This window comes from Perissodus microlepis, chromosome 10 (genome assembly GCF_051167445.1).
Source record: "Perissodus microlepis isolate ML-2025 ecotype Zambia chromosome 10, ASM5116744v1, whole genome shotgun sequence".
Lineage (NCBI taxonomy): Eukaryota > Metazoa > Chordata > Actinopteri > Cichliformes > Cichlidae > Perissodus > Perissodus microlepis.
The window spans coordinates 30890298-30917959 of record NC_140470.1 but is presented as its reverse complement, the minus strand read 5'-3'; the positions used below and the strand labels follow the sequence as shown (position 1 = coordinate 30917959).

General features: G+C 41.8%; 1 protein-coding gene across 4 annotated transcripts in view; it reads right to left on the bottom strand.

Moving 5' to 3' along the window:
- The window catches only part of sgcd (sarcoglycan, delta (dystrophin-associated glycoprotein)), a 428494-nt gene that overhangs the window by 34338 nt on the left and 366494 nt on the right, over window positions 1-27662 (bottom strand). The window lies entirely within an intron of this gene.

The following is a 27662-nucleotide window of genomic DNA, read 5'->3' as shown; positions in this document are numbered from 1 at the left end:
ATTGCCAAGCGCTGCTCATAAAGGATTGGTGGTTCATTGGAGTTCTTTTTCTTTGATGTACAATATAAACATCTTACTACACTCGGATCTTAATCGGACATAGCAAGAGTGATTGTTGAACTGAGGGAAAGTTTTTGCTCAGATAATGTGCTTAACAGACTTTGTTTTGGTATAAAATGATTTGAACAGGTTCAGAATTGCGGTGATAACATGAACTGCAAAGAAGTGCGATTGCCAAGCTTCTCCTGGGTACCAAAAACATAGGAAGTATTTTCTAAATCTTCCATCTGAGCCTGAGAAACCCTGGTCTCAACATCTTTTATGTAACACTGACCAGGCCTTTGTAAGATGGGAATGATGCCAGCTCTTATTCTTGACTCCAGGCTGTTTCTTATGTTAGACTCCTGAAGAACTGAGAAAAACAAATGTGATTTTTGTTTTCTGATTTTCTTTGGATGGACAAAAATAACACCGATATGTGGATTCACACTCACGACTAACTTTTTGCATTTTTATGACGTGTATTAAAAACGACAGCCTAAACGAGGCCATCAGCTAAGCCATATTCTGGTTGTTTCTGACATTCTGAGTTCCTAAATCTCCTGCATATGACTTATAGTGCAGTGCTTGTTAAAATACAAAGTAATGCTCAGGTGGTCCTCAACCCTGGGCCCTGATCGATCGTAGCACCAATATAGCAGCAGCAGCAGCGGGTCGTGTAAACTGGAGCATTCAGGGACATCAAATCAGCCAAGCATCAGGTGCAGATCAATGGGCATGACTAAATACATTTCAAAACATTTTGACACGCTTCTGGAACCCCAAACACTCCTCGCTGTGAAACAGGCTTTTTAAGTACCACGACAGATGAGGACTAAAAGAAAAAAATTCCAATTATGTGAGATACAATATTTGCAGACATTTAACCTCAATTCAGAGCGATGGAGTGTGTTTGCACAGGTGAAGCCAGCGTCCCTCTCAACACGTCAAATCTTTGACATTTCTATTATGAGACTGTCAAACCTACAAGAGACCAAAAGGTAACAGGTGATGACAGATACAGTACTGGAGCCACATTCTGCTTCCTCCTCCTTTTCTGACTCTGAGGAAGACCATCATTTACAAAATGAACACCATGTTCATCAAGTTCAATAAAACACATCAGGAAAATTACTTAAATCCATTGGTTATAAAAAAGTTGTTCCCTGTTCAGAGCAGTCTGGCCATTCTCCTCTGACCGCTGACATCAACAGGACATTTTCTTTTTAGAGAACCTCCGCTCGCCGGATATCTTCTCCTTTTCAGACCATTCTCCGTAAATCCCAGAAATGGTAGTGTTTGTGCCAGACAGGGATCTACTGGGATTTTCAAACACCCATGCCACCTTTCAAAGTCTCTTAAATCTTTCTCACTCTGACGCTCGGTTTGAACTTTAGCAGGTTGTCTTGATCACGTCTACATGCATAAATTCATGAGCTGCTGCCAAGTGAGTGGCTGATAATTGCTTCAAAGAGCAGTTGAAAAGGTGTGCCTAATAAATTGGCTGGTAAATGTATATGACTTTAATGTCAATTTTTTTGCTACATTCTTTGTCCTCATAAACATAAACAAAGAGCATAAAACAGCTCAAATATATCAAATGAAGAGTTTCGTTATTTTAAATAATTAACCATGAAGTTAAATATACTTGGTATAAATCAATGTATACCCATCAAGTAGGTTTCATTTGAACGGTTTCCATTACATTTACTGTTTTTAACAAATCTATATACCGTATTTTTCAGACTAAAAAGGCGCACCGGATTATAAGGCGCATTAAGCGAAACAAAACAGTCAGATAAGTCAAACTTTTCTCAACTCATTCTTCCTCCACTTCCTTACGATTGATTCATTAATGTTGAATTATCTGGCAGCTGCTCTATTCCCCTGTTGTTGCATTATATTAATGACTAACCTCGTATTGTGGATGGATGATCTCAGTTGTTCTCCTGAACGAAGTTTGGTCCGTTTACAACATCCTACGTTGTGATTGCATTTGTCCCTGACCATCGGGAACTCTCACGTTAACAAGTGGAAAAAGGTTAGCGTTCATCCTCCAGCTTCACTGTGTTTATGCTATGCTAACATAGCTGTGTAGCTAGCTAACGTAGCACATCATTATAAACCAGCTAGCCCAACTTCAGTAACCCTACAAACGTCACTGCTGTTTAGTTTTCTGTCTTCATTTATGTTGGAAGTGATAGCAGAGCTGTACGTCTTAATTTTTTCAGAAATCTCTCAGTCAGAACATGCTATATCATGTTTAGATGAAAACTAGCGAGCTAACTCCCTGCTAACTTCAAACTCAGTTAAATCTAATAAATTCTGTTTTAATGATAATAATAATGGATTGCATTTATATAGCGCTTTTCAGGGCCCTCAAAGCGCTTTACAATTCCACTATTCATTCACTCTCACATTCACTCACTGGTGGAGGCAGCTACAGTTGTAGCCACAGCTGCCCTGGGGCAGACTGACAGAAGCGAGGTTGCCATATCGCGCCATCTTTTTCATGGATGCCTGGATGCTAAAATTAATTGTTACACCTGGTAAAGCAGCAACGCTGATCATTTTATTAAAGATGAAAGAATTTAGACAGTTTTTAACTCTCAGTGATGCCGCAGTGTTCGTTTGACTTTGGGACCTGAAGGGATGGAGTTTTAGACCCAGATTACTCCGCAAAGCTCCTGACTATGGTAGCTGTAATGCTCCAACAATCCATCAAGCGGTGCGGCTTCGTAGCTTACCAAAGTCGTACAAAAACATTTTTTGACAGATTTTTTGAGCGCCGTCTACCACATAAAATCGGTTCGAGATCAGTAAGCACAACCAGAATTCATACATAAGGCGCACCGGATTATAAGCCGCACTGTCGATTTTTGAGAAAATTAAAGGATATTAAGTGCGCCGCGGAAAATATGGTATACAGATTAGTGAGCATTTTGGGCATAAATATTTGAGCGTACACTGGCATTCTTTTATATACAGAAAGAAGCCATTTCTTAGTAAATATAAAGAATATATGCTGCTAATGTTGGTAGAAACAAAGTGCAACACTAGTTTTGAAGCTACTGAAAGTCTTTAACGGCACGCTCACCTGTACAGAAACAGATTAGTTTGTTCGATGTGTATTTTTTATTTAAAAGGCATTTAATGCACAAAATTCCCCGACGTCTCGATGCTTACACTCCTGGTCCTTCGAGAACCTTTTTCATTACGCAGATCAACCTGTCAGCCATTCAGCGAAATAAAATCTGCTTACACAAAGTGGTGCTCCAGCTCGGCCTTATGGGATAGATGATTCTCCTCTTAATCGCTGCTACAGGTGGAGCTGCTTCTGTTCTGCTTTGGTTTTCACCCAAATGGGCGGCAGTTGTCACGACAAGATCAGCAGCATCGGATGGTTCACTTTGTGCGTCAATATATTTTACAATATTTCAGTCCACGCTGGAAATAAATGGGAACAAGTACTTTATTCTTTTCAATCTGCATTTTAAAAAGTGTAATTTCTCAGTTTTTTTCATGTGAAATTGAAGGTTAGAGAAAGACAAATAACTATTTCCAGCAGCCCATGAAAGCTCTGGTGACTTTTAAAAACCTCCTGCTCAGTCAGTTAGAGATGCAGCACGTAGATGTAAAGTGAAGTGGAAGCCTCGGTGCATGTCACCCCTCCCTCTACTCTTTCCAGCAGAGAAGTGAGTGAAGATAAAACAGAAGCCTCACATTAGAAATCCCAGCTCTCATTTGGAATAAAAAGAACAAAAAGCTCTTTGCCTTGCTGCCGGCTGTCACTCTGCTTTAACGCACTAGTTTAAAGGATAAAACCAGTGCCACTTTATTCTAATTCCACCACCTTTATTAGCCCATAACTCATTTAAAAAATTCAAATTGTACAGACATTTTTTAAAACTCTATTATCAAATCGCCCAGATGTCTGGAGCTGCCGTTTTATTTGCAGTTGAATCATTTTTTAAAAGAAGATAACTTTTATGTTCCTCAACAAAGATTCTCCTGGATAACTGCTTTTAGAAAAGGCAGTTTTAGAGACACCGTTTCCCAGAAGTGAAGGTGTATTTTTTATTAACATATTTTGGTGGATTATCGTTCTGTATAGATCATCTTTAGCGTTCTATTATATCTTAGTGTTTGTGTGTCCTCTTCAGAAGTTGTCAACGTCTGTTTTAAACATACTTTCACATTTACATGCAGTCATTCCCTTTCTGTTCCCTCAGTCTTCTCTGGGTTTTTTTCCCCCTCTTTCTGTACCAAGTTTGTATGTTTGAGCCTTGGTCTCACTGTTAGTTATTCTCCGTTTTATTTTGTTGGTCTATTATTACTCTCACTTTGTATTTCGCTCTGCTTCCCTTGTCTCATCTTCTGGCTTTAGTATCAGCTGCCCTCCCACCTGTTTCCTCTCGCCATCGTTGTTGTCTCCGTCTCCACTGGTCCCGTGTCATGTCCTCGCTCATCATTGTACGTTCCTGGTTTCCCTTGGAGATTTCAGCTGATCGTCATGTGTTTTGTACTTTCTGTTTTACCCTTTTGAATTACCAACATTAAAGCTGAGTTTAAGTTCATTTCTGCCTCCTGAGTCCTGCGTCTCGGTCTAGATCCTGTCTGCCATATAGCCACTTCATAACAAAAGTCGAAACAGCTGAGATCCAAGAATCTTAATTTTTTTATTCTCAACCATTCTTAAAACAAAGTAATTTCGTAAAGTGATTTCAAATCTGAAAATAAAAAAATGGAAGAAAACTGTTGCTAAATTTATTCACAGCAGAGTTTCATGACCTCCAATTCTTCCATGACAGTTGGGGCTGAATCACATAAAACCAAAGTCCTTGTAATTGGTCCTGAGCGTATTTCTAACAGTGTCACTGCCTGCCTAGTCTAGTCCAGTCTTGCTTCAGTTTCCCCGTCGAAAGCTGGTAAAAAAACATGGCAACAAGGCTCCCCACAAAACCTTATTCAAGTTCGGTTTTATTTACACAGCACCATCTCACAACAGTCAAGTCAAGGTGCTTTAAGGTTAAGTCTAAGTAATGGAGAGAAGTTATATTACAATGATACAGAGAACCCCCCAACAGTCAGATGACCTATGCACAAAGACTTGGCGACGGTGGGAAGGAAAAACTCCCTTTTAACAGGAAGAAACCTCCAGTAGAACTAGGCTGAGATAGGAGCGGCCATCTGCCATGACTGTCTTCCTCTGACACTGTGGAAGAGCCAGAAGTGCATTAGAGCTACAGAATCCAATGTAATAATTTATTGTAGAATGTAAATCTGCATTTTAAATCATCAAACTGAACGTTGAATATGAGTTAAAACAATCAAATATCAGGATCCGTCCTAAAATCTGAAATAAGTTGGTGTGGAAGCTCTTCATGCTCCCAGTAAACACCACGCACTGTCACACCAGATATTATATTTGTGCCTCGCTGATATTATTGGTATTCTGTAGTGGGACCACTTTTGTTTCAGGCAGAGTGTGACGACTCCATTCGTGTGCACCTCCATGAATAAGACTTGATTTATCTGATTTTTCTGGTCACAAGCGCCACATGAATTCTGAGCAGACAGCAGCAATACGTCACAGCGCTGACATGTTCACGGGCCGGCGTGGGAGGGGTCGAATGGGAAAATAAATGAAGCCATTAAAGATTAATGTGGCCGTGCGAGCAGCTGCGTGTCCATGCGTGGCCATGTATATGTGTGTCTGTGTGTGCGTGGAGGTGTTTATGAGGGAGCAGTCAGACCAGGGGCAGATACCATCATCTGTGTCTTGAAGTGTCTCGGAGGTGATGAAATACAGAGACACGCGAGGCTCAGAAGATGCTCCCTCCAGGAATAATTCCAGTGATTGGTGGCCGTTGTGGACTACACATGAGCAACAATAACGCTACACCAAAGTCCTGAATTTATCTTCAAGAATTTATGTGAATAATGCAAAATAAGCTGTACACATTTTTCACATGCTGAAAAACTTCTGTGTGTTCTCGTACTAACTGATATATTTGTTTTTCACCAGCCGAGCCAACTTAGTTTCAGGGTAAGAACAACTACGCTGATAATAACACAAACAAAAGGAGCAAAACACTTGTCTTCACCGGACAGACTTGAAGTGGATGCCACGTAGAAATGTCGCTATTTGGCCAAGGGTGTCAATTAAAAACTATTTTGCTGGTAGAAAGCCAATGAGGGATGATGCCAATCCACAACAACAGTCACCTTAATGTGTTTTATATTGTATGGTCAGGAGCCTACAATAATGCAAAGAAACCCCCAACAATCAGAGGACCCCCTATGAGCAAGCACCAGGTGACAGTGGCAAGGAAAAACTCCCTTTCAACAGGAAGAAACCTCCTGCAGAACAAGCACCTATCTTTCACAGACAAGGATAGCTACTCATTAATGCTAATGTACAAATAACACAAGGGGTAGAACTGGAGCACAGATGTGCAACAAAGCAACCAGAAAGACATATTCTTAATCAGAGAGTTTCATTAAAAATATACTACAGATGCACAAACACCACAAACCTGATGGAGAAGTCCAGTTTTTATTAGCTGAGCTCGAGTCTTGCACAGAGCTAAAAGGGCCCAGCTTCATTCAACGTGACTGAGAGCTGATAATGCAAATTTCAAGTCTCAACACAAATTGAAACAGGTTAGGGACACCAAAGTTTAACCACAGTCCAGCTGGTACACAGGTGAAAATAAGCAATAGAGACCAAAACCGTCACAGTGTTCAGGTTTTTAATGTCTACGGGGATTCACTCACTCTTGCATTGATTAGAGGACCTGCAGTTTTGGGACCCAGTTGCCACCTCTGGGGCTTCGTTTTGGAGCCACACTTGTTGATGTGAGATTTGATGTCACCATGCTTCTACGTGTCGGATAATAATTTTGCCTTTGTTCTTTGATCTTTTGAAGAATCTTTTCTTTATTCTGTCGCCTCTCTATCAGCAATATAAGTCTTGAGTTGCATGCATCTTCCAGACGTCCATTAACCATCTATCTTATCCCGGGTGCACTGTCACCAGCCTTTATTGGAGGTACCCTCTAGGAACATGCTTTTAATGGTCTGAGTCCAGTGGCCAAAACTTGTTTTGATGGCAGATGGTAAGGGGTAAGACGCTTCAGATACAGTAATCATAGAAAAGTTGATTTAACATTGTGGCCTTCACTAGAACTGTGAGCTACACCCTCAGAAAAAGGTGTCCAGTAATAGTCCCTACATCTAGACACCCTTAGGGCCAATACTGGACCTCAAGATAATTATGTGTATTTTTGAAGGTCCTAAAGATACATACAGGTTTGCAAGAACTAAAAGGGTCATATTTGCAACTTTAGTTTGGATTGTAGGTCCAGTATCTGTTCAGCTAAAACAAATTAATTAAAATATGAGTTTTACTCTTAATTTTGAAGGTCTTGACATTTCCTTATTTATTCAAGTTAAATGAAGAGCTGGTTTCGTTTCTGTGGGTTTTCTTCTGCATCTGTCGTGTTTATTGGTAGCATGGTGGTGCAGTAGTAGGGCATGTGTTAGCCTTCCTGAGGTCTGGTAACATTAGCATTTGTTGCAGATATTAGGATATACCTATATGCACCATACATTACATGAAAGTACAAAATAGTCATTAGAAGTTCAAGACTGGTGCGAGTAAATGCCCACTGTCAGAGGTGCAATGTCAGTACATTACAAAGCATTGCCCCAGTCACAAGTGTGTACTCCGAAGTTACTGAATGTTAGTAAATGAGCTCCTCACTCTGTCTCTGAGGCTGAGCACAGACACCCTTTGTGTCATATATTTAGCAGTAAATATACAGGTTAGCCTTCGACGTCAGCTCTCTTTCCATGACAACAGGTAGCAGGAATAGCATCTACACCTCTTCAGATGGCACTGATAGATTCTGCGGGTGCTGAAACAAATCCCAGAAAGCTCCTGGGGTTTCTAGTTAGTTGCTCAAACTCAAGTGAACATGAACAGAAAGAGAGCGACAGATGTGTCCCCAAATCTGCCACAATTCCCTGTGGGTGGAAAAAATATGCCACTAATGCACAATAAAAAATTCACAATTTGAATTTAAACTATCTTCACTTTATGGCCATGGCCATGCAACACCAATATACAGTGCTGGGTTTGATACAGGGTTTGATCTTCCATGAAATTTAATGTAACTTTCTTCCATGCACACACCTGCTGCTCACACAGTAAGTCGCTAACATATATGTTCCCCATAAAAAGTGCATTTACATGATAATTATAGGAAGCAGACAAAGCCCTGCTGGAAGTAATTAACCAGCAGTTACACATTCATCTTTCAATTCAATTTCATCTAATTTGCACGCACAACTAACAACTGATTAGATGATAACAGCCACGTGGGATCTGTAACCTTTCAAAGAAAGCCACACACACCCACATACAGATCCATAAAATACTGCTGGTGAAAGCTCAGCAAATCTTTGCTGCTGTTCCGGTTTTTTAACCATGAAATTATGACCGCTGACTGGACGTCCAACTGCATGAAACCCACTCTCATCCTGTCAGAGAAAATTCTGCTCTGACGGCGTTGGATAAAACCGATTTGTGATGTTCAGTGCACTGCGTAGTGATTTTGTGATGAAGTGTTGTAATTTACTTTCCTGGTACACCCAATTTCCCTCAATCTGTCTCAAACACCTCTGCTGCAACTGGTGATTGCCTACATTTCCCAGAATGAGTCTGAAAGCTGAGAGAAGGTGTTTGTTATCTGGATGTGTAGAGAGACAAATGAGAGTGGTAATTGATTCGAAAGCACTGAAAATGTGAATACGAGCATGATAACAGGGTTTAAAAAGCCCAGTTATCAAAATAACAAGGTGCAACATATAATTTAATACAACATACTAAACACAAAACCAGGGAATAAAAATCCTGCTAACCATTTCAAGTATATAGCAGTGCTAATGCAAGCTAATTCAAGAGGCAATGCTAATGCAAGAGGCGCTTACCGCTAAGCTAATTTTAAATTTTTTAAATGTGGAGGCAAAAAAATCTGTTTGGGTTTTATATAAAGTCTGTGTTTTGTTTTTATTTACCACTCCTACCTGGTTTGTTAGTGGCATTTACTACACTTCGACTCATAACGACCCAGGAACGAGTGTTTGGTAGTTAATGCTAGCTAATTAGCTCTGATGACTGCTTTGACACTTTAGCTCCCACGAGGCAACACTGCTTACCCATTCAGCGTGTTTCTACTGTAAAGTCCTGGGGGCAGTGAAAGGAGAAGGACTACGGTGGCCCTGAGAAGTCAAGCGCACTGCAACTTAAGAAAGCAACAGCAGATAGCAACAGCAGAAATACTGGAAAAGCACGCCAAACAAGACGGAGGTTGGATAAACGCAACAGCTGCTAAAGCTAAAAAACCTTTTAAAAAGATGTGAAAAAACAAAGTAGATCCGTGTTTTGGGAATAACACCGAACAGCTGCGGAAGTCGCAAGCTAACGGTAAACGGCTAATAGCAAACATTTATTTACAGTATTATATGAGTCTTGTGATTAAATCTTTTTCTCCCTCACAATACAGATGAACCTTTTTGCTTCTTTTAAGTGCGTCTCAGTGCGATTGTTTGCACATTTGATTTTCCTGACTTCCATAGCTGGACTGTCAGGTTATTACGCCCCCCAAAACACTACTGTTAGATTGTGTTTTTCCCCTCTTTCCTTTCGGTTTTAAACAGCTTCCTTTGCATTTTCTGTGCTTTTGCAGAATTTTTCTGCAAACTTGAAAACACTGCAGGGCTCTGGCAGTGAATCAGCTGTTTTGAATATCTTAAATCATGCGGTTGGTGCTGCATGTGGGAAAAAGCCCAAAACTTGAAGTTTGTTCATGATCTTTATTTTAATTTCTTTCAGAGGCCACATATTTGCCATACTGCCGGGCACACTTTGATTTAGAAACTTTGACGTGCCCTCCTTGTGTCTTTACCATGCCTTAAAACTTTAGTCATAGTTCACTGATGGATGAAACTTGACAAACTGACACGATAGCACCCCAAGACGATGACAGTGAGGTGCCAGTCAAACTCACGTGGAATCACAACTGAGCCGTTATCACATGAAATCTGCAAACTCCTGGAGGTGAGGAGCCTCAGAGTCCTGCTGGCCGGGACCCTACGATACCTCGAAGTTTAATTCTCACCCGTTTAATAATTCTCCCTCTCCCCCTTCCCCCTCCTCTGCAGAGTATGGTATATTCTTCCATTTTAGTATTTCAGTCAGACTGGAGGTGTAGCCTGCAGCCTTTTCTAATAAATAGCCAGCGCTCCCTGCTGAGACGCTTTGCCCTTTCTCCTCTGAATGGTGGAAGGAAATCAGCAGCTTTTTATTAAAGAGGGCAATTCTGCATGTCGACAGTAAGTTTTAGGCTGTCAAATAGTGTATGCAGCCAGCGGATTAGTGGGAGTAAAGAAGGGGGAGTGAGATCAAAGTAAGCCCTGGATATAGAAAGGAAAAGGAGAGGAAAACAGGGGAAAAAGGAAATGAACATCTCGAAGTAAAAAAGCAGAAGGAAAACGTGAGCGCGAGTCAAACGGAGAAGCTAACTATGGCAGCCAGGTGACAGATGGATCCCTGCTGCTCACCTCCACTTCATCTCCTCACATACAGTATCCAGTCAGCAGATTACAGACTGTAAGGAGAGACGTGAAAAGCCACCGACAATTTCTCCCACACTGCAGGTGAATATAAATCATTTACCCTGGGTCATATCGTTCCCTAACTTCTGCTCTCTACTACTTTTTTCCCCGGTGCCTGAATATGCAGCCAGAGACACCGCCGCTGGAGTGACAGGCGAGCTCGACAGCGATCGCAACAAAAGCATGAGACAGTATAACGAAGCTGGTGTGGCAGAGACGACAGTGTCAGCCGCCATCATCCATCGCAGCCCGTGCCGAGTGACAAGCTGCCATCCTGGGCAGAGTGACACTAAAGCGACGGTGTGCTGTACGAGGAGCTGCTTGTGGCTTGGAAGATTAGAGAGCGTGCAGTTTCTGGATAAATCTGGAGAGGCAAATTTGTCGAAACATGCTGTAGATGAAAGATGAAACGTGGCTTAAAGATTACAGAATAAGAGACTCGATGGCAGAAAACTCACTGCAGGAAAGAGGCAGGTGTAGTCTTCATTAGCACTATTCGCCACAGGCTAGCATCTAATGCTGACACCGTATCACTAACCTGATCCCAGACCTGCAAGACTCCCCACTAAGTCTCGAACTGAGCGCTACCTCCTTCTGTCTTGCGGACAAATTGGCTCCACTGCAAGCAGCTGACCTCTCTGTCATTCTTGCAGCGATGATGGGATATAGTGCTCGGTTTTCAAGGCCCATTCTGGTTAATGTTGCGAGTGCGGGGTGTCTGCCAGAATATTGCACACCACTGGGTTTAAGTTGACGACCTCCTGGGTCAATGCAACAAGAAATAGCTTTAATTTTAGACAATAGCTATAACCTTCAGCTTAATGTTATGTAGTAGCTATTATTCTCATAACAATTTTTAAAGAGATATTAAGTTAACAAAGAGCATATTTAGTTTCAGCTGATATCCACTCACTTCAGGCCTCGGTCACAGACAGCTCTACACACTGGCTGGTGATAGTCACACAAACATTGGTGTATTTGCTGATTGGTTGTGAGAGGTTCTGTTAGTCGCTGTAAAAGTCCCATTCATGCAAGCTCCCTCTAAAATCCCTGTAACACGACAGCATCACGTGGTCATCACGATTGTTCAAGAATAACTGTATTTCATGCTTCTACTCCATGGGCCTAAAGGCAAGGCCTGCAGCACGGACAGAGATGTTCAGAGAGACTTCATGACGAGATCACCTGATAATTTCTTATCAGGGAAGCAGAGGAAATTGAGCCCAACGAGGTTCTTCATGCTGCATAAACGTGTCCTGATTTAGAGCCAGCACCTTTTCAAATTAACTTGAAATCAAAGAGCCGCACGGAGGTACGCATTTCATTTCCAATATGCGGATGCCAGTTACCAAAGCAAATATACTGACTAGTATGACCAAGCTGTAGCGCAATTCTGCAATCTCATGATTTTGGTACAAATGGTCGACTGTATCGACCATTTGTTTTTCTTTTTCTCATTACTTTAAATCATTTTTAGAGCAAGTGGAAGTAAAACCTTGGTTTTAGCTTTTGAGTGTAACATTTGGGCTAAAATGTGTAAATGCTCTGCAGAGTAAGAATGGATGTGATGGTGTCTTGTGAATGGTCTCTATAATGGACTCAATCCCAGCTGTTAAATCCCACACATACATCCTGAATATTCAACTACACTGCATGAATCTCAAAATTACCGCTCTCAAAATACCCAGTGGACAAACATTACATGTTTAAGGCTAATTTATGTAATGAAACCCTCCTCTTAAAAACTGTCATTGATTGAACTTTTCCCATCAAGCTGGATTTAAGAAAGTAAGTGTAAAGCAAGTCCGCTAAGGTCCGCTAAGTCAGCGAGGGTCCGTCTGGATATCCAAGTGTCTGCGGAGAATTTCAACTCCAGTGCACCAACTACACAAGCGCCCAGGCACCGGACTTCAAAGTAGTGTAATAACAGTGTATTATCTGCAGTATAATCTAAGCTTTACAGAATTTAGAGCTTGTGTAGCGCCATCGTGGGCTAATGCAGAATGTGATGTCACTGTAGGTTGGTTGGTTCCTGCTAGTAGACTTTAATTCACGTGCGCTAATGATTGACAGCACCAATAACTTGGAAAATAAGGAATCTAAAACAAAAAAAACTAAAACAGGAAACAGGAAAGAGGAAACTCCACCTGCCAGCTGTTACGCCCGGGTTTGTAGAGATCTTTATAAATGAGGGCAGAGGAGTCAGGTGCACTGCTGGTTCACTGGACCAACCACCTGAAGTTGACACGCTCCATGTTGTCTTTGAGTTTTCCTCGTCAGTTCAGGGTGCAGACAGAGCGCTATTTTATCCATTTAATTATTAAAGTCTAACCCCCAGTTATCTCAGGGTTAAGCCTTTGTTTTGGACTCTTTTATGTGGATACAATCAAAGTCATGAGAAGCAAAATAAAAGTGCCAGATTTGATAAAAACTGCTGTTTTACACTTACTAAAATATGTTATTTAATTTAAAAAAAAAGCTAAAAGGAATAAAGTATCCACATCTGACCAGGTGTTGCAAAATTGCGAATTAAATCTGTACAACAAATAAAGTATTTCACTCTGCCACTGCAAGGCCAGCAGGGGGTGCAGCGGGGTGCTCAGATATGTGGTTTTACCCTGCCTTTAGAATCTTAGTGGCGGTAATAAAAGTAATCCCAACTCTCAGAGCACGAGCAAAGAAAAACTCATGCAGAGTAAACTAGAAAGAACATGACCGCATGCTGCATGAACAGACCAGTGGGGGCCAGCGAAGCTGAGGAGAGACGGGACAGACAGATGGACGTCACTATGTGCACAGAGACTAACGTCGCTCAATCATTAGCAGAGATTGTAAAAGAGAGTTAAGAGCCCGAACCTTCACGTCTGCCTGTCCGTCCGTCTGTAAGTGTTTGAAGCCCGCAGCCTGAGGGGTGGCGGTAATGAAGTCCTGAGCCTCTAATTGGAAAGAATGATAGTGTGCAGGACGTTTGATATTCCTCTGAAAACAGGCCTGCCGGGGACGCCTAGCTGAAGAGTGCTGGTCCAGGCTGATTAGTGTGGCAGTGTGTCTGTGTGCGTCTTAAGTTCATTTCAGTTCAGTCAATTGCCCTTTCTGCATCTTGAAAAGAGCATATACTGTACATTCAGAGGGCTTTTGAGACATATTTTCTGAGTCACCAGCAAGTTTCCACAGATTTAGATTCCCCTTTAATGAAGACTTTGATTTATATACAGCCCCACAAAAAAAAAAAAAAAAAAAAAATCACAAAACTATTTGATTTGAAGTATGTCTGTGAAGGTTCTCAGTCATCCAGGTCATCGTAGTCAAAGGAGCTTGCAAAGAAAAGCGTCTGGACTTCTTTAAGTTACTTGAAGACGTTTCACCTCTCATCCGAGAAGCTTCTTCAGTTCTAAGGTCAAATGGTGGAGAGTCCCAGATATAAACCTAGTGGGAGTATCCCCCCACAGAGGGACAAAAGGACCCCCTGATGATCCTCTAATCGCCTGAGCCAAGGTGTGAAACTGGGTGTGGGTCCCAATCAGCCAGAGTTTTGGGTGAGTTCATTGTGAAACCTGGCCCCACCTTATCATGCGAATTCCTGAGGTCAGATGGCCCAGGATGTGAGTGGGCGTTAAGGCGTCTGGGAAGGGATCTCAAAACTGGATTATAGATGGCAGAGAGTTGGTGTCGTAAACCCCCGCCTCTGTTCAAAGATGGTCGCTCACAGTGGACATAGATGCTTCTTTCACTCCTCTTTCAAACCATCTGTCCTCTCTGTCCAAAATGTGAACATTGGCATCTTCGAAAGAGTGTCCTTTATCCTTAAGCTGCAGATGGACTGCTGAGTCTTGTCCTGTGGAGGTGGCTCTTCTGTGTTGTGCCATGCGCTTGTGAAGTGGCTGTTTGGTCTCTCCAATGTAGAGGTCTGGGCATTCCTCGCTGCACTGTACAGCATACACCACATTGTTAAGTCTGTGTTTTGGCGTTTTGTCTTTCGGGTGAACCAGTTTTTGTCTGAGCGTGTTGCTGGGTCTGAAATGCACCGGGATGTCATGCTTGGAGAAAACTCTCCTAAGTTTTTCTGATACACCGGCTACATAGGGGATGACAATGTTGTTGCGTCTGTCCTTATCCTCCCTCGCTGGTGTCTGGTCTTCTTTTCTGTGCCTCTTTGCTGACTTTAAGAACGCCCATTTAGGATAGCCGCACGTTTTGAGTGCTTCCTTTACATGTGTGTGTTCCTTCTTTTTTCCTTCCGGCTTAGAGGGAACATGTTCTGCCCGGTGGTGTAGGGTCCTAATTACTCCAAGTTTGTGTTCCAAAGGGTGATGGGAGTCAAAGAGGAGGTACTGGTCCGTGTGTGTGGGCTTCCGGTAAACTTCGATGTTGAGTTTGCCGTTCTCTTCAATGTGCACAGCGCAGTCCAGGAAAGGCAAACAGTTGTCCTTTGTGTCTTCCCTGGTGAACTTGATGTTTTTATCCACAGCGTTAATGTGCGCAGTGAAGGATTCCACTTCTTGTGTCTTGATTTTGACCCAGGTGTCGTCCACATATCTGTACCAGTGGCTGGGTACTAGAAATCAAGACACAAGAAGTGGAATCCTTCACTGCGCACATTAACGCTGTGGATAAAAACATCAAGTTCACCAGGGAAGACACAAAGGACAACTGTTTGCCTTTCCTGGACTGCGCTGTGCACATTGAAGAGAACGGCAAACTCAACATCGAAGTTTACCGGAAGCCCACACACACGGACCAGTACCTCCTCTTTGACTCCCATCACCCTTTGGAACACACGTTTTCTCGGCCACGTGCACGTAGTTTCCAGCATGCCGGCTATTTTAAATTCCTCCATATAAGTCCCGCTTTTTTACACTGTGCATCATCAAGAAATCAACTTTGTGTTTATGCACCTCTCTGCATTTAATCATTAGTTATTATTAATCTCCGTCTCTCTTCCACAGCGTGTCTTCGTCCTGCCTTCCTCCCCTCACCTCCAACCGGTTGCAGTAGATGGCCCCGCCCTTCCCTGAGCCTGGTTTTGTCAGAGGCTTCTTCCTGTTAAAAGGGAGTTTTTCCTTCCCACTGTTGCCACAGTGCTTGCTCGTAGGGGGTCATATGATTGTTGGGATTTTCTCTGTGTTATTGAGACAACTGTTGTTGTGATTTGTGGCTATATACAAAAAAATTGCATTTAACTGAATTGAGCGTGTGTTTCAAAGTGACCTAACCATTAGTGTCGATGAAAGCTGCATTTCTGGTCTACATGCCAAAAATTTTCAGCAGATTTCAGGGAAAAGTCCACAGTTTCCAAGCCTGAAGGCAGCACATCAGGTTAGACCAGAATGCTTTCACATTCACAGCGTTTCGCACTATAAATGAATCCCGCAGGGTGTGAAAGTTAAGGCTGATTTTTGCTGTAGTGTCCAGCAGTGTCTAAGTGGGAACAGCACACACCACATACTGTGGTATGTGCCAGAGCCCCCTCCCTCCCAACATATACAAATCTTCACTCGCCACACTTGGATCCTTGCCTCTTTCCACTTTCCAAAAGTGAAAATCAAGTTCAAGGATCACTCTGCAGAATGTGCACAAACAGAGCAGCCTCAGAAGAAGGTGCAGGAGAAGACCTTCAACGAGAGATCGGCCAAATCAGGTAAAGTTCCTGATTTTTAAAGGCCCGCTCCTGCCATTGTTTTTATTGTGACACTTGACAGATGTGTGTGAATTTATGGAAGATCATTGAATGTTTCAGTTAAAGAACCATCTTTCTCAGTTTGTGATGACGCTGATTTAAAAACAAATCCAACTTTTATAAACTGATATACCAACTGTGAAGTTCAGTGCTGGACTCCTGTAATGCGCTTGAACAACGCATGGAACAACACCTGATAGAAATCCTGTAACTGTATGATTCAGAGCGAAGAACTCAGGGTGATGAGTTTGGAGTGAGACGTGTCACACTAATTACTGTAACCCAACCCAGAAAACACTCTGATTTTTAATAAAGAAAAACAAGTAAGTTTTAGTGCCTGAACTTAATGACAGTAAAACCAAAGTAAAAGGTGAGCAAACCAAAACACACGGCTCCCAAATGAGGCAGAGGTCACATGTCAGAAAGGGATTGGGAGTCAGTTATGGAAAGAATTCAATCGTAAAGAAAAGATGAGGGTCTTCAGGACTCCTCCAAAGACAAGTGTTCTTATAAATAAGGGAAATAATAAATGGTGGAGAAACTGTGGTATGGTTGGAGAGCTTACCCACATATTTGGGAACGCTCCAAACCTTGGACATGATGGAGAAATATCAAGGAAGGACTGGGAAAAAAAAAGGTCAAGGTGTTGACATTCCTCTGACCTCTTATGAACTTTTATTTTTCTTTCGGAAAAAACAAAACAAAAATATATTTTACACATCTGATGATGAATGCAAAAAGAATATTTGCCATTAACTAGATGAACCCTAACATGGTTAAACATGCTCATATGGTGGGAAAAACCACTGCTATCCTACAGCTTAAATGATCTTTATAAGTTGATGGACGCCTGTTATTGTTTATACCTTGATTTTTGCTTCATGTGTAAATGTATCTGTAACGACGAGCTTGTCTGTCTACAGTTTATTCATTCATATGCAGCTAACCTACATGTCAGATGAAGGTGATTTAGTTTTTAGGTTTGGTTTTCTTATGTTTTCCTTTCTCTCCACATTTTCTGTTTAAAATTTCCTGTAAATTTTGTTATTTTCAATGTTTTTCATGCAGATTTTCTAAATGCTTTGATTGTAGCCAAATAATGCATCCTACGCTCTTTTCATATAATAGATTCAATCAAAATTCTGTAATTTCAAAAGTGGACTAAGTCATTGCAAAGCTACAGGTCTGAAGAGTTAGACTTTCACTTCAGAGCCAGAAAATGAAAAGTCTAATTAACTCGTGGTTTCTGTCAACCTCTATTTTTGGCCGATTGTTGATATAAGGCTCATACACGTGCAAATAACTGCACAATGATTTCAAAAACAGACACATAGGCAGAGTTTAATAAGAGTATATAGCGAGTGTAGGTGTGTTAATATAAAATTTAAATAACTTGATTTGATAAGGTAGAAAACCTGAGCTTCAAGCAGAAAAAGTAGTCTCGTTTGACATTGAAATAATGCAGTGAAAGGTGTGTTCAGGTCTCTAGAGCATAATTTCCACCTCATGTTATAATGAAGTACTATATTTTAATGTTACAGGCCATTAACTACGACTGGTATATACTTTATATCACTGAGGACCATTTTCCAAAACAGATTGGAACGGATTGATTTCCTTCCTTCTTGGCTTTCGCTGCTGAAAAGCAGCTCGCAGAGATCTGAACGTCCTTTATGGACATTTAGTACGGCGAGGATTAAAGGTCCGAGACCACTAGTGAAAATACTTCAATCGTTCATTTGAACTTGAACTTGACTCCTCAGAAACCTTTGGTCCAGCCATCACTCGTCGAGGCCAGCTTTGTTTAAAATAGTCTGACACTGCACACCTGATTTATGTTGCAGTGCTTCTGCTGGAAACTTGAGGCATTTTAAACACTGCTTCAGAGGAAGGGATACAAAAGAGTTAGGCCCCAATCACCCAGGCCTATGCAATGATCAGGGACCCCCAGGAACCAATGGGTTGACGAGTGGTTGCTAGAGATTGATCACAATGGCTAGAAGAAAATGGTTGTAAAGACGGTGCTGGACTAAACACCTCCCTGGGAATGCTTTGGTCGCTGTCAGATTGCTGCAGCTGTCGGTAGTTCGAAGATGCCAATGAGTCTTTTAAGAGTTCGATGCCAACACAGAACATCTGTGTTTGCACCTGCGGTTACAGCTGTTGAAACTTACTGCTTTCAGCAGACACAACTTTTACTTTGAAGTGAGAGTTGTGTCGAAGTTAGCAAGTGTAGGCAAAGTGGCATCTTCCATGTAAGACAGCGGTCCCCAATTTTTTTTTGTGCCACGGACCAGTTTATGTCCGACAACATTTTCACTGACCGGCCTTTAAGGTGTCGTGAATAAATACAACAAAATGAAACCAATAGCGGTACCAAAAATAAAAAGAGAAGATTTATTCATAACACAAAACAGAGTTAACGATAAAAAAAATAATGATAAAAACCCTGAAAACTATAATTTCACACCCGAGCAGCCCGGTACCAAATGACTCCCGGACCGGTACCGGCTGATGTAAACTACAGGTAACTGCAGTAATCACCAAAGAAAACGCAAAGAAATATTTTGGTGCAGCACTGTTTTCCTCTTTCCGACCAATTTCATCCACTGACAGCCGGCAACTTCCAGCAACCAGCTGCCAACTGGTTGGTGAAAACATATTTTCCCTGCCGGCTGGGGCCTGTCGACCAACAAGTTTGGGCTTTTTTGCAAATAAGATCGTATCCATTGAAATTTGTGCATGTTCAATGAGCCAAATACTGGAAAATAGATACAATTTAAAATTTCCAGCTTCGTAATGTTGACACATTAGTGCTGATTGCACTGCTGCCCATCTTCACCTTTTTAAAGAGATCATTAATCTCAAAAGTTATATTTTTCTGGTTAAATGATTTTCTTGTTACATTTTGTAAACACATTAAACTCACAGTTTAGGGTTTAGGATATCTTTTTACTCCACACATCAGAAAATACAGCCATCACCACGGCTTTAGGAGTAAAAACAATCTTTAAATCAGGATATAAATGATATATGACCAAACTCCTCTGTGAAAACTTTCAGAATATAAATAGGAATTGCACTTGAAAGTTATGTGGATGTAAGTGTTACTGACACGGGGTCGGCTCAGAGTGTGAGGGAAACTCATTCTGGGCAACGAGCCTTTGAAGATGTGTTTTGGAAAGTTCCAACACTTTATTGATTTTTTTTCTTTTTTACAACCCCAATCCTCCCAAAATTGGGATGCTGCTTAAAATGCAAATAAAAACAGAATGCAATGATCTACGAAGTCCATAAACACAGAAAACACAACACATTTTACTACTTTGTGAAAAATATGAGCTCATTTAGAATTAGGTAGCTGCAACAAGACCCTCCGAACATGCTTCAGTGTCTCTAACAGCAGAGCAAAACAAAATAAATAATAAACGCTCAGATGTTCCCGGGCAGCTCAGCACGGCAAAGCCAAGCAGGTCAACAGTCATGATGATCCATGTATAATAATTACACTTTCCTCAGTTGGAAGCTTTGCATGATCTGCATGTTTAGACCTGAACTGCACAGACAGCAGTCAGCACAATCAGCGTAGCACATGTCACAGGCAAAGTCATCAGTGACATGTTGGCTACTTGTTCCAGATCAATATACCACAGTGATCCTGATGGGGCACAAACAGATTATATGTAATCTATCATTAATAAAAGGCCACCAGTGTACAGTCAGTCTCGTGACAACCCTATCGTCTGAATATGGTCACTTCTAGCTCCAAAACAGCAAGATGGTGACGGTATTTTAGCCACAGTGGAAGAATCCAAATGCGTCAAATCACTGTAGTTGAATTTTCCTTACAGGAACCAACGTCCTCCGAACTGGAGCGTTAATATAGACAAAAGCTTTGATATCTGGTGTGTGGAGGTGAACACACGTGAACATGTAAAAGACAGCACAGAGACTGATCTTACTGATCGAAGACTTTTCCACACACGTTTTCGATTCCGCGTCCTCAGAGGTCACATCTCGGACAGGCGACCGCATTCATAGAGTTATTTTCAAAGGCGTTAATGGTCACCGAGGGAGGAGGGAACCCGGCCGACCCATTACCAGTGTTTCCTTTCATGTGCTTCTTAACTGCGCTGTAATCAGTCCTCATCTGCTGCTCAGTCGATGCGAGGCCTGCAGACTCGGATCGATGTGGCCCACCTGCATTTCCACACACTCGCCGCCTCCACGCTCACTCTTTACCACTCTGTTCTCCTCGCCTCTCCCCCCTCTTCCTCTCATCAGCTTCCCCTCTCTCTATTTGCCTCGTAAACATGTACAAACAGACTGCATGAGGGATCGATAAAACCCATCCTGGGGCTTTATTTTCACTTCCTCCAGACAAAATATCACACCTCCTCCTTTGAAATGATTTCATCAGGAGGTTTTCAAAAATGTGACCTCACCGATAGTCAAACTTTCTTCTGTTTTCCTTTGTTTTTGCCCTCCTTTATCTCTTTTTCACACTCTTGCTTTATGTAAATCCAAATTTCCTCCTCCACTTTCCTTTCCTTTTTTGCATGTCACAACTCCTCTCTTCCTCCTCGTTCTTTGTCTCCCTCCTTTTCTTCTTCTGCTGTTCACAATCCCTCAGAAAAATCCACTTTTATTTCTCCACCATCTCCGTCACATCCTTTTTTCCTTTTTGGTCATTTTCACCCCCGGATCCCTCTCCTTCCTCTCTAATCCCCCTTTTCCCTTTATTCCTCCTATCATTGTTTGCTCCCCTCTTGGCTCCCTCATTCTTCACCTCCCACATTTCCATCTTCCCTTCTGCATCACACGCTCCACATATTACCATTCATCACCTCCGTTTCCTTTTTCTTAAGTCTGCTTGGGCCCACACACCTTCATCCTGCTTTGCTCCTTTAATTCCTTTTTGATATATTCTTCCACACTGTTTCCCACAGAAATATAATATAGCAACACTACATACAATATACATGCACTTTGTGACAATAGATAACGGCTTCCTCTCCAGTGAGTCCCTCAGACACGACTCCAGCTGATGTCGGTGGTTCTGCACTGTTTGCTGCAGCAGGATGTTTAACAGCATGATGGAGCTGGAGTCTGTTACACCACGAGATGAGAGACTCTTTAAATGGCAGCTGAAGAATGAACCTGGATACACGAGACTGTGATGAGCTATGAGATCGTTCACTAGTAAATTGAGCTGATTGGTCCGACACCTTTCTCTTCTCTACCCACCTGTTCCTCCACCACAGGTGGTCTTTAACTCTTCCTTTCAATGCTTCTTCCTCACCACCATCTCACATCCCCCATTCTTCTTCTACTCATCCTTGCTTTCTTCATTTTTTCTTCCCTTATATTTGACTGATTCTCTCATTGTTTTCCAAATAATTTGATTCTGTTTCTGCACTTGTGCTTTCTTAAACTAATTATTAATTAAAATAACAATTGTCAGCTGCCTCTCCAGTGACTCCCAGGTGAACACAGTCGTGGGATGCAGCTGGTCATGGTAGGGCTTGTTCTGCTCTTCTACTGTAAATTTGGTTTAGAGGGACTTGAACCAGTTATCTGCCTGCTGCTCACTCTCGTTTGGAGCTCTTCGCTTCCTGTCTTTCCTATCCTGAGAAATTCCCTTCCTCTCTCTTATTTTTTTCTCCTCTCACTTCTTAACATTTCTGTCATTTGCCATATGCATTAATTCCCTTCCTTGCATTCATCTTTCCTTTGGTTATTTGGTTTCCCTTCCATCTCCGCTCTCAGTTTTCCTCCAGTGTTCTGTTTTTTCTTCTTTTTTTCATAATCCAAAGCCAAAATCAATCAGAAACTTATGAAGCATGCAGCAGGATAAATCAGTGGTGTTCAGAGGACTCATGAAGATTCGCTTGATAATATTTCATGTTGGCTGGCGACTGTTAGCGATAAGGAACGGCAGCAGTGGTGAAGGAGAGAGAACTGGGAGAGGAGGAGGAGGGAAAGGAAATGGGGGCTGGAAGATAAATGTGGTGGGTAAAGAAAAATGCCCCAAGTGAAGAGAACAAATAAGACAACAAGAAAATGGAGAAGGAAATATTAACAGTATTTACAATCCCTGTGATAAAACAGTCACACTAGAATTTCTGTCTGCTTGCTACTGAGAAGTCATTTTGTTTATTCACACCGACCCCATTGGTGGCTGGCTGGGAATTATGGGTAATATAGGGTATTATAAAGACCTGGAGAGATATTACAGAGCCAGTGGGGAACTCTCCGTGCTGCAGAGCTTTCACACAAATCTTATTGTACGTACAAGGTGCCACAGCCAAGGTGAATAAAGAGAGGGAAGCCAAGCAGTGTACTGCTGCTGTACAGGTCAGGACGGGTGCAGCTGGAAGACTGTGGAACAAATAACTGTAGAAGTTAATAAAATGCCCGTGAAACCAACAATGAAGGTGGGTGATGGCATTAATTAATGATGATACTGTCCCACTTGGGGAGGATGGTGATCAGAATGTAACTGAGCCTGATGCACAAGATGACCAAGGAGAAACACAACAGCAGCTAACAGTCACGTTAGCTAAAACAGTGACTGGAGACTGTAAAATTATTTTGAAAGTTATTGTGAAAGTGTGTAATTAACTTGCAGTCTTGTTGCCTTTTAAGTAATTGTAAGACCGGGATCAGGTCTGCAACTTCTCGCAGTAATGTGCCGTTTCATAGTTGAGACAGAACCTCACAGATCTGAAATTTAAAAATTCCTAAATAGTGATAAAGTTGATGCAGGATGGAAATTTAACTGGGCAATAAATAGGCACCTGGCCACCTCACTTTTACAAAGGAATATAAATGCATTACAATCAACTTGCAACTGAGTCAAGTTGCAAAGAGATGTGTTGCAGATGATTGGTGCTCATCAGCGCAGACTGTCCATGACGATCGCAGCGTGTTGGCAATCTGAGAATGATCGCACTTCAAGTTCAAGTTGCAGCAAGACTGTTTGGAGACAAGCGGCATCCAACCAGGCGACCATTCACTGGACAAACACTATTTTTTTGTAGTTGCATGGAGAATACTGTTGTGTTTTACTCTAGTGTGATTGAGCCATTATCCAGCTAGGCAAACCTGTAGAGTTTAACCTTCACCCTGTTGGGCGGCAATGCTAACCATTTCACCACTGTGCTGCTCTCAAGCTAGCAATACAAGCACAAAACATTACAGCTAAAGCTTTGGGCAAAGTACTGCTGAGCTTTTCTGAAGCATGTTTAGATGCTGTATCTATTCCCTGACACCAGGGGGCAGCGCAAAAAAGAAATAAATATTGGCATCAGCTGGTAACATGGGTTACTCTTGTATATGTTTGAGCTGTTGCTGGTCTTTTAGCTTAGCTTCCACCACTGAGAACACAGGAGTCAAAAGAGGAAGCCCACAGAGAAGATTCATGGATGTAGTGAAGGAGGACATGCAGAGGGTTGGTGTGATGGAAGATGCTAGGGATAGGGTGATACTGAGCTAGGTGATCTGCTGTGGTGAGCCCTGAAGAAAAGAGCAAACTAGTTTAAAAAAAAGGATTTCCAACATGCTGCAGAAACCTTTTCCTGTTATCGTCTTCATTTCATGATATATTTTACAGTTAATTAAAGCTAATATTGAATTCCTGCCCACATTCACCACAGATCAAACATGCGCACAACAAGCACAACAATAGATTAAACTCCTCCAGTTACTTTAGTTCCATGGTTGCTGCAGCCCACAGAGGCTCTGAACAGAAAATTGGAGTTGCTCTGCAGCCTGTCAGTCAGGTGATGTGGCTGCTGAGCTGCTGGAAGAGGTGACAGCAGCAGCTTAAACCGCTGGGGAGGCTCTGATGTATTTTTCTATTAGGTCTATAACCCAACCAACCATCTGTTCAAAAAACCTTCCTCTGGGAGACCGTACCGGGCCATTAAGACCACAACTACCCGCAACCTTAAAAGCCTCTTCACAAGAGCTGTCAACCCCACTTGCTAACACTCACATGAGCAGCATGTACACATATATCTCCCCAAAGGCAAACTGAGCCCTAGAAACTGTCCCAGCAATTCCACCAAGCATTGTACAATTTCAGCATTAGTATTCTTGTTTTTACTGCATTACACAAGGCAGAACCAGTTTACACGTTTGCATTTACTGGTATTTCATTCATGGACTTACACTAGTGATTAAAGCTTCTTTTTTTTTTTACTTTAATGCATGACAACAGTTACAAACTGTCAATGTATTTGGCAGCAAAGCAGAAAAAGTACAAAAAACCCTCATTTTTGTATTAAAAAACACACAAAAAAACTCAGTGTAGCCACCATGACATCACCCCTGCAGCTGAGAGCTGTTGATCACAACTTAATATGGATTCAGTTTTACGTCTTTAACATCACTTCAACAACAGCAGATAAGGGTTTTAAACTTTAATGTAAAGACTCCACAGTATTAGAGATAGAGACTCCCAAAAATCCAATGGTCTCTGAGCAGCACTTGGCAATAGTGGAGAAAGAACCCCCTTTTAACAGGAAGAAACCTCAGCAAAACCAGGCTCAGGGAGGGGCAGTTATCTTCCTGTGTCTGATTGGAGTGAGGGGGGAAAGAGACGAGAGAAAACGGGTAGCATCACATGGGGCTTGAAAAGAGGGGAAGGAGGAGAAATGCATCATGGGAAGTGCCCTCATCACTCTGAGCCTACAGCAACTAAACTAAGGGATGGTTCAGGGTCTCCTGGTCCAGGTCTAACTATATTTATCAACATTTGAAGCCTAAGAAGGTGTCTGTCTCCTGAACCCAACTGGGAGCTAGTTCCAAAGCTGCCTCCCATTCTACTGAAACTCAGAAACCAGAAGTAAGACTTTAGCCTGAGAGAGAAGTGCTCTGTCTGGAAGATATGGTACTATAGTGTAGTTAAATATGTTGGGGGCTGATCTATCTAGAGAAGGATTGCTTTTACCGCAGAAATTGCTTCTCTCAAATATATCACTGAACTGAAATGGACACGATCATTCAGACTTTTATGTAGTTACACCTCGATTATTTTCATTCATTATTTTTTCCCTGAGCAAATCTTCCCCGTATTGCCTACAATACCTGCGTGTCTGCTCGTTGTCTCTCCTTAAAGTTTAGGGTTCAGGTGAAGATGGTGCTGATCACTTGTATCACCACCATCCTTATTAATGAACTACTTCATCCTTATCCAACTGCTAGGTCTCTGAAATCAGCTGGTCAGTGCTTGTTAGCTGTACACACTAGGTTAAAGGTTGTGTTAAAGATGAGAGCAGCCTGTGTTTTTAATGTTGTGGTTCCCAAACTGTGGAAATCACTTTCATTAGACTTAAGAAAAGCACCATATAAACAAGAGGAGAAATAACTTTCTAGGCCTGTCAGAACTCTTGTTTAATCACCATCTATAATATGAACTGCACATTGTATTCAGCGTGACTTAAGATAGTTAAGGAGACCAAAACTCATCAGGAAACATTTACTCGGTTCATTTCCTCAGAGTTCTACACAGTCGCCCCCTGCTGGACATCAGAAATAACACAATTTAAAATGTGTCTAAATCAGGGGTGGGCAATCTCAGTCCACGAGGGCCGGTGTCCCTGCAGGTTTTAGATGTGTCCTTGAACCAACACAGCTGATTTAAAATGGCTAAATTAGCTCCTCAACATGTGATTCAGGTGTGTTGACCCAGGGTGAGATCTAAAACCTGCAGGGACACCGGCCCTCGTGGACTGAGATTGCCCACCCCTGGTCTAAATCCAGCTTTGTACAGTCCAAGAAAGACCAGCTTATTTGGGAATGTAATTTACTGGGTTATAAAAAAAAAAGTAGCAGATTAATGATGGTGAACACGCCTCATAAGGTTTGGTGTGAAATGAAGTCTTTAGATTACATTTGGGTTTTTTTAGCCAAAAAAAAAATTATTTTTGGAGTTGCGTGTAGTTTTGTATGCTGTAAGAAAAAAACCCTCAATAACTGAGAATCCTTGGTTTTCTCTGCTGCCTGCTTTGTTAAACCGACATCTTCTTCTTCTTCTGTTTCATTTGAGCAGAACCAAGATAAAGACACGCACAGCAATGTGAAAGTCTCAAAGTGGTCCCGAAAAAACATGGAGGCCGAAAGAATGCATTCTCCAGTTGGCCATGAATGAAGCCAACATTACATGTGAACCACAGAGTATAATAATCAGACCTCCGCTGTCATTTCAGCTCGAGGCGGCGTCATGATGGGTCGTGACTGCAGACAAAGGGAAATACAGTACGTCTGAACAATAAGTTAGATCAGAGAAGTTCCAAAACAAGAGCCGCCGGTTGTGGTTTCAAAGAGTTATATTATTTATTCAGCCTTTGTGTTATAGATCAGGATGTGTGACACTTTCTGAAAGCCGTATTTCTCTCCCGGGAACAAAACAGGCCATTTTAATTAAGATTGTGTCTGCACATTTACAATGTGTCAAAGCAATTCAAACACTATCCAAAGTTAATTGTCTAGCGAGATGAAAGACTGCGAGCAAACTGCAAATGTCAGGCTGCATTCAAATCCATAATTAACAGAAATGTTGTCTAAGTGGTAAATTATTTTCAATAAACGTGTAATGAATGTGGTTATAATCCCAAACAATAAACCGATCGTAAACAAAATCTGGAATGTTTTTTTGTCACTTTACTGTTGGCCTGCCGTCTCTTTTGCATCAGTAGACTCCATGTTACCCCAGCGTGACCTGATAATGTTGCTCGTGTGAGGAATGTTAGTTGGTTTGAGGTCAGATGACTGCGGAGGAAAGTCGGTGACAGTCAGGACGCCTCCTGTCCACCATGTTGCTACAACTCTCACATGTCTGTAAACTTCTGGGCTTCTGTAGTAGTTTGTTGGCGGCTGTCCATCCTCTGAGATCACAAGCAAACACACTCGTTTTAACAGGTGAACAATGGCTGCAGGTTGGGTTTCTTCAACAACAAGTTAATAAAATCCATCTCGACATCATCTGAGCTTCGAAGGATGGATACAAACTCCAACATGTTCAGTGTAATTAAACTGATTACATCATCTAAACTCTATATGTCAGAACTCATTGTCGTCTTAAATCTGCTTGTATAAGTAATCTCTGCATCAAAAGCTCAGTTTAGACAGTGTTTTTTTCTAGTCTTGGATCTATATGAGGTCACAGAGAGGGGGCTTGGTTCACCCAACTGAAAAACGTCTTGATGCATGCTCAATCATCCAGGTAAGTAGATCCCAAAACGTTGATTCTGTTCGC